Source organism: Physeter macrocephalus, chromosome 20 (assembly GCF_002837175.3).
Source record: "Physeter macrocephalus isolate SW-GA chromosome 20, ASM283717v5, whole genome shotgun sequence".
Taxonomy (NCBI): Eukaryota; Metazoa; Chordata; class Mammalia; order Artiodactyla; family Physeteridae; genus Physeter; species Physeter macrocephalus.
In genome coordinates, this window is record NC_041233.1 from 34,232,111 (window position 1) to 34,240,763 (window position 8,653).

The window sequence follows — 8,653 nt, forward strand, 5'->3', positions numbered from 1 at the left end:
GAATGGATAAAGAAGATGTGGTACATATATACAATGGAATATTACTCAGCCATAAAAAGGAACAAAATTGGGTCATTTGTAGAGACGTGGATGGATCTAGAGACTGTCATATAGAGTGAAGGAAGTCAGAAAGAGAAAAACAAATATCGTACATTAACACATATATGTGGAACCTAGAAAACAGTACAGATGAACCAGTTTGCAGAGCAGAAATTGAGACACAGAAGTAGAGAAAAAACGAATGGACACCAAGGGGGGAAAGCGGCGGGAGGTGGGGGTGGTGGTATGATGAATTGGGCGATTGGGATTGACATGTATACACTGATGTGTATAAAATGGATGACTAATAAGAGAAAATAAATTAAAAAAAATAAAGCAAAACAAAAATACTGACTTTGCTCTAGGCAACACAGTTAAGATATTGCAGAACTGGGATGCAAATCCCATGTCATCTGGTGCCATATCCAGTGTGCTTTGCCCCCTATGTATTATATATCCGTCATATGGTCAATTAAATTTACTAAGCTCAAATACATAATATAGTTCAATTAGACCCAAGATACCATTAACAGAAAAAAAAATTAGGAATATTCAAATTATGACCACAATGAGACACTGCTACTACACAGTCACTAAAAATCCTGAACTTAAAAAGAATCACAATACCACATGTTGGTGATATCTGGAGTAACTGGCACTCTGATATGCTGCTAATGGAAATACAAGTTGAGAAGTTCTTATAAAGTTAAATATGCACTTATAATAGTAGACTCAGGAATTCTACTCCCAGATATTTATCCAAAATAAAAGAAAACTTGTGTCCACACAAAAGCTTGCAGGCAAAAGTTTATAGAAGCTTTATCAAAAATAACCCCAAGCTGGGAACTTCCCTGGTGGTGCAGTGGTTAAGAATCTGCCTGCCAATGCAGGGGACAGGGGTTCGATCCCTAGTCCAGGAAGATCCCACATGCTGCCGAGCAACTAAGCCCGTGCGCCACAACTACTGAGCCTGTGCTCTGGAGCCCGTGAGCCACAGCTACTGAATGAAGCCTGTGAGCCATAACAACTGAAGCCCGCGCGCCTAGAGCCCATGCCCTGCGACAAGAGAAGCCACCGCAAAGAGAAGCCCACACACCGCAACAAAGAATAGCCCCTGCTCGCCTCAACTAGAGAAAAACCTGTGCACAGCAATGAAGACCCAACACAGCCAAAATAATTAATTAATTAATTTTTAAAAAAACCCAAACTGGAAATAACTCAAATTTCCATTCAAGTGGTAGATGCATAAACACATTGTGGCATATCCACATAATAAAAAGGAATGGACTAATGACTTGCAATCACATGAATATCTCTCAAAAGCATTATTTTAAATGAAAGAAGCCAATACAAAGAAATAATTTAAAAGAAAATGATAAAAATTACTTTGTTGATATCAAACTCAGAAGAGAGAAAGAGAGTGTGTGACTGGAGGGGAATAAAATGAAGATCTAGTTTCTGAAATGTCTTCCAATTTGGGTCACATGTAATAAAGAGTCTGACTCCATTTTTGATGTTTGATTGCTGATTGCTTTTAAGCATCACCCCTCCTCTTCTCTTTCTGCCTCACATCTGGGAAGGCAAATAAGAAAGCCCAGATGTAGCCTCAATTTGAACCAGTGGGAAGTTCATACCATGCAGCTCTGGCTTACAGGAAGCAACACTCATCCTGATCCTAAATCCTAACCACCATAAAAACCCTATGCCAATCTCCTTTCTCTGCTCTCTCAGTCCATTTTGGACCTGCTTGGGAAACCCACCTCGCTCTCGCCGTAAATCTTCATTATGTGAGTAATAAATCTTTACATACTTCCTTGGTGTGTGTGTTTGGTGTTATCAGGTTTGATATTTGTACCAATTTTTTTGGTGGGTGGGGATTCCGGACCATTTCTGTGGGATTACCAAAACATGACATTACAAATTCACAAATTAAAAAGCTCTTTGAATAACAAGCATGTTTAAAACACACACACAAACACACACACACACACACACTCCTAAGAACATCAGTTAGTGTGCTGAAACAAAAACAAAAAAGAGAGAGAGACAGAAAGAGAAAATCCTAAAGGCAACAAGGGAAAAAACACAGCATTCAGAGGTATAATGATTTGAATTATCACTGCCCTCTTATCAAAAACTACAGAGTTCAGAAGACAGTGAAAACACATCTTCAAATTAATGAGAGAAAAATAATCTCAATCCAGAATTCTGTATCCTTAATTTTATATATCTTTAAGAGAGAGTGAAAAATAAATACATTTTTAGATAAAGGAAAATTAAGAAAATCCTTTGTCCCCAAACTATAAGAAATGCCACAACTTGGAGGAGGGTGCTATTAGCATTTTGTGTTTAGAACACAAGGATGCACCTAAGCATTCTACAATGCACAAGACAGCCCAAAGCAATGAAAAATTATCCAGTCCAAAATGTCAAGAGCGGAAAAGCTGAGTATCACCAAGTTAAAATATTTGTGACAAGGTAGTTCTGACATAAGAATTGACAAATAGATCAATGAAATAGACCAAAGGCACCCGGTTAAGTTAGGTCATAGATCTAAATGTAAAAGTTCACACCGAGTATATTTTAATGGAAAACACAGGAGAACCTATTTGTGATATATGAGTATCCTTTGGTTACAGAAAGTAACAACATCTAATGAAATTGATAAATTTGACTTCGTTGTTATTTTAAAAAACACTGCTCATCAACACTAAAACACTGTTTAGTTTACAGGGAAGCCCAGTCTGGAGGGAAATTAAACAGCACGCTTCTAAATATCCTATTGATCAAACAAAACAAAAGAGAACAATCGGAAAATGTATTTAACTGAATGATAATGAAAATACAACATGTTTGGATCAGTGAGATACAGCTAAAGCAGTGCTTAAAGGGACATTTATGGCTTTAAACACCTGTATTAGAAAGAAGGAAGGTCTCAAATTATTGACCTAAACTTCAGCCTTATGAAACTAGAGAAATAGGAGAAAAGTAAATACAAAGAAAGCAGAAGAAAGGAAATAATATATTATATGGAAAATCAATGAAATAAAATACAGAAAAGCAAAGAATATCCATAAAACAAAAAGTTCTTTCTTTGAAAATATAAACAAAATGGATAAGCCTTTACCTAAATGGCCAAACTAAAAAGAGAGAGGAGACAAATTATCAAAAATCAGGACTGAAAGAAAAACTATCACCACCAATCAAACTTTTAAAGTTTTTTAAAGGGAACATTATAAATTACCACATCAACAAATTAGACAACTTAGATGAAATAAAAATTGACACAAATTATCAAACCTGACTCAAGGCACCTAGACCCCATGCTCCGCAACCAGAGAAGACACTGCAATGAGAAGCCCGCGCACCGCAACGAGGAGTAGCCCCCGCTCACCACAACTAGAGAAAAGCCCACGTGCAGCAACGAAGACCCAACGCAGCCAAAAATTAATTAATTAATGCCTACTAATTAACTTTTTAAAAAAAGAATATAACAGAGCAGAAACCAAAAAATTTTTTTTAAAAACTGACTCAAGGAGAAACAGAGATGAGGGAGATCATTGGTTCATATATAAAAAACAAGTGTATTTATATATTAACAATGGACAATTTGAATATTAAATTTTAAAAAAATCCTATTTACAGCAGCATTATAAAGAATAAAAATCCATAGGAAAAAATGAACAATTTCTTGTACACTGAAAACTATAAACATCGCTGATAGAATTTAAAGGAGAGCTAAATAAATTAAGTCATTCCATGTTTATAGATTGGAAGACTCAATATTGTGAATATGGTGATTCTACCCAAATCAATCTGGATTCAATATAGTCCCCATAAAATCTAGCAGCCTTTTTGTGAAAGATTGGCAAGTTGATTGCGGAATTTATGTGGAAATGCAAAGGACCCAAAATTGCCAAAGCAGTTTAGAAAAAAATAAATCTTGGATGCATAAAATAGATTCTACTAAAATGGCCTAAATTGATACTGAATTTGTTCACACATACACACGTGTGTAACAAAGAGGCATACAAAAGAAAACAAATTCATGTCCAAACTGTGTGATTGAATAGGTGTTTGTTGAGAATCTAGTATGTGTCAGTTATTCTTCTAGGTGCTAGAGTTACAGCAGTGAACCAAACAGGCAAGATCCTCAGAGCAAAGAGATGAAAGATAAATAAAAGCTATGTCAGATTGTGATAAGAACAATGTAGAAAACTGAAGCAGAGCAAGAGAGATGGGATATTATTTAAATAGGATTGTCTGCGAAAGTCTCACTTATAAAGAGATATGTGAGAAAAGAATTGAATAAAATGAGAAAAGGAGCCATTGAAATATGTGTGTGTGGAAGGGAAGTATCCCAGGCAGAGGGAGTAGATGAAAATTCCCAGTGGTGATAATCTGCTTCCAGTGGATGAAGAACAGGAAGAGATCCCAGCCGCTCTAGCCGAGCAAGCAAGGAAACGGGCAGATAGGACATGAAGCGGGCATAATATACTTCCTAAAGTGTGGTCCAATCAACCTCTGAGAATGAGTTTCAGAGAACATAAAAAGTAACCTGGACACAATATTTAATTCAGGCAATCTAAATTCAATGGCTTTCAAAGCTGAAACCTACGAATTTCCATTGTGTTTGGCTTTATGAGAGTTAGGTTCCTGGATAGGGGATCCTCACCTTGGATTGTATCAGAGAACTCAGGAGTGTCCAGGCACTGCTCGTAAGAAAGGACCATCCTCGTCAAGAGTCCACAACTTCCTGGCCCCCTTGCAGTCTCTGACCAGTACGGGAGATGGTAAGATAAGCCCCCAAAGCTTGATGATACAGGCCATGAAGAATACCCACACTTGTTTTATTGCTCCATTTTTTAAGTGGACTTCTTGCTTTACATGCAGTTAGCTTGCAGGGAGAAAATGCTTTAGGTATTTAACATAGCATTGTCCCCTCGGCAGTGCTGTTTCTCATTGTAAATAGTAAATCCATTGGTATCTCTGTCTCTGTGAGTTTGGTTAGTGTGAGTGTGATTAGTATTCTAGTATTTTGTTGGAAATTGTTTACCCAGCATCTATTCCCCTCTTCTAATCGTTCTGTTTTTATTCATGTGTTCTCCTTTTCCGGACACCTCACTCCGAGCCCTGCTCCAGGGGCTTGGGTCTAACTGGCTACTCACCATACATCTGCCCCTTGCATGGATTGTGTGGGAGAAGTATAGGAATGCAAGCCTAAGATAATACCCACATTTATCGCTGGCACTTAGTAATTAGTTCAGAAACAAGCAAGGGACCCACTTCAGTACAATGAGACACAGGGGATGTATCTGGGAGGGGAGAGAAGTTATTTTTGAAAAGCTTCCTCAGTGGTAAAAAGAGTCACGAGAAATTGTTTCATTCCTTAGCTGGGTGTTGTCATATGCAGAAGCGAGGCTTGGAATTGCGTTAGCAAGTTTCCCTCCAATATCAAGTGGACACCAAGAGGAAAGCAAATCCAAGAGAATGGTAGAGATATGAGCCACGGTCCTAATGAACAGAGCAGTTACCTGCCAATAAATCTGCTTCATGATATTAGCCAGTTTGAATTTTTTTTTTTTCTGTTTTCTGTTGCTGAAAGCATTCCAAAAGATACAGGCTCTGATAAAATCAAGTTTCTAGAATTGCAGAAGTGAGTGCTTCATGCCAGAACATAGTGACTCTACCATGTGATTTTTCCCTTGTGCAATTTTCTGTGGTTGCCTCCCAACATGCCTAAATTAGCAAAACAAGGTTCAAGTGATAAAAAGTTTAAAGTCAATTCTGACAAGACTATGGGGAACTAGGCACAGTTGTACATTGCTTTGGGCACAGCAAACTGGTTCCATCTTTCTAAGGAGAAATCTGTTGCTATGTAATAAGACTTCTAAAATTGTTCACAGTTTTGACCCAGAAATTCTACTTCTGTATTTATATCCCAAAGAAATTCTCCTGGATACAATAAACAAAAATTTATGTACTCATAGAAATACAATTGAAAATAGAAAAAAAAAACTAGTAAATAATCCAATTACCAAGCAAATGGAGAGCTTGATAAATCTCAACATGAAGAAACACTATGTTGCCTTTCCAAATAAATATTAGGACTATCTCCAACTTGGAATGAATATGAATAAAGTGGAATGAAAATAGCAGAAGACAAAGGGATAAGAACATATTATTTTCTAGGACATTAGCCCTCCTCCTATGCTCATAGACTATCAGATCAAATCATCTTCTTCAGATGTGGGGAAGTTACTCCGCTATACACACACACACACACACTCACAATAGAGTGTGGAGCACAGCAGATCAGCAAAAAAACACCTGAATGAATACGGTATTCACTGGTCATAAGTCCGGTGGACGTAAGCATGGCAATGGCTAGCATGTAACTGGTGGGGTTCCTTTGGATTGGGGGTCAAGGGAACAACTTGTCTGAGGAAGATATATTTAAGCTGAGATTTGAAGAATGAAAGAAGCCTTTAAAAGAGCTAGGAGAAGAGATTGTATGTAGGGCCATCAACAAACGTGAAGGCCTGAGGTGAGGAAGGTTTATCATGTTCCAGGAACAGAAAAAGGACGAGTGTTGCAGAAGCATGTGCTGCTCCAGGATGAGACTGACACATGATGACCTTTGAGATGAGGTCAGGGGACATATCATGCAAGGCCTTCCCTGCCAAGGTAAAGAACTGGATTTATATTGAGTGTAATGGAAGCCACTAAATGGTTCTGAGCAGGGAAGGGGAATGATCAGATTCTTTTTTTTTTTTTTTTTTCTGGGTTGCACCACGCAGCTTGTGGGATCTTTGTTTCCCGACCAGCGATTATTGAATGCTGACCATGACAATGAAAGCACCAAGTCCTAACTACTGGACCGCCAGGGAACTCCCAGATTCATTTTTAAAGGGATCAATCACTCTTGTTGCTGTGAAGGGAGTGTGTTATGGGGGCCCATGTATGAAAGCAAGGAGATGGTGAGGAGGCCATGGTCCCAGTGAAACATGGTGGTTTAGACCAGAGTAGTAGCAATGATGCCTAGAGCAGCAGAAGTATGTTTTGGAGGTAGTATCAATAAGACATATGAATGGATTCAAGATGGGACAGAGCACAGGAGACTCACCAAGGCCAGATCCCAGGAATGTGGACTGGACTTCCTGCTACTTCACGACAGGTGCAGAGCATGGAGTCTAGGGCACATTCCTAGTGAGTGATCCCATGTGATCTTCACATGGATAGGATGAGAATCATAAACCAAGAGATCAAGCTAACTGAGTCTGGAATTGGGCAGTCAAAGCCTGGATGAACAGGAAAATCATGGAGCCTTTGAGCCATGAGTAAAGGACCTGCAGTCACTTTGTCTGCGGTTCCTGCTGCAGTGAGCAGAGACACAGGTTGAGGAAAGTTGTTTGTCCTTGGATTGAGGTCCTTGCTTCTGACTGCAACTCCCACCTTTGTGCTGAAAACTTCCAGATCTATACCTCTAGCCCAGATCTCTCTGAAGACCTGGATTAGACAACAATTCTCCTGGACATCTTTACCTGGCTGCCCTACTGGCATCTGATAATCCAAATGTACCAAAAAGAATTAACATCTTCTCTTATCTTACCCCCCACTATTCCTCCTGTGGACCCCACTTCATTTAACAGGGTTGTCTTGCACTGTTAGATTTGTTTGTTTGTTTGTTTGTTTGTTTCAAAGAATACTCATGTCTGATGAGCTTGTCAGTTAAGGCCATTGCTTATCTCTCTGTGAAGTCCTCCCTGATCTCAGGTCTTTTCTAGGAAGTAGTAGTCATTCTTTCCCATTTTCCATCATGAAAATTTACATCTCTTTGTTACCCCACCACCACATGCTAATAGTTATCTGTAGACTCTCTCTACCAGCATCATTCATCTCTGTAGTCCCAGAACCTGATAAATGACTGAGATACATTAGATAGTAGATGTTCAGCACCTGTTTGGTGAATTAATAGGTGTATGCAGATCTGTTCACTAGCAGACAAGGCCATGAGTCAGAAAAGAAACATCATGTTGGGAACATCACACTGGCAGAAATAGAGCATTCTGGGAATTGAGCTGCCCAAGAAGGATTTGGAAGAGGCACTTACTGCAGACCCCTCATCATGTGCCGTGTGCATCCATCCCAGTGCACTTCTCAACCGGAGCAGGAGAACTACAGATGTGTGCATGTCCTGCCAAAGCCAGGGCCCTGTGTTACAGAACTAAATACACACCTGGCCCAGGAGTCAGAGAAGATGAAGGAAGCACCAGGGGAGGGTGAAGCAGTTGAAGGCCCAGCTGCAGCCTCATGCCCACAGGGTGAGTCAGCTGATCAGCAGCAATGTCTGTGAGCTTCAGGATGTCCGCTGCTTCCTTTCTGCCTCCACACCTAAGCATCACCCTGTGGTTTACTCAGACCAAAAACGCAGAGGAAAGGGGACTTAGGGAAGTGTAGTTCAGCCTAGCCAAGCTGACACCTTGTTACAAAGCCACCACACCCAGAAAAGTTGATGCTGGAATTAAAGAAGAGGATCTTAGAAGCTCTGAGTTTGCGTCACTCTTATCGGAGCTAGATTCCTGATGCATCTAAATGATGTTGGATTTCCTGA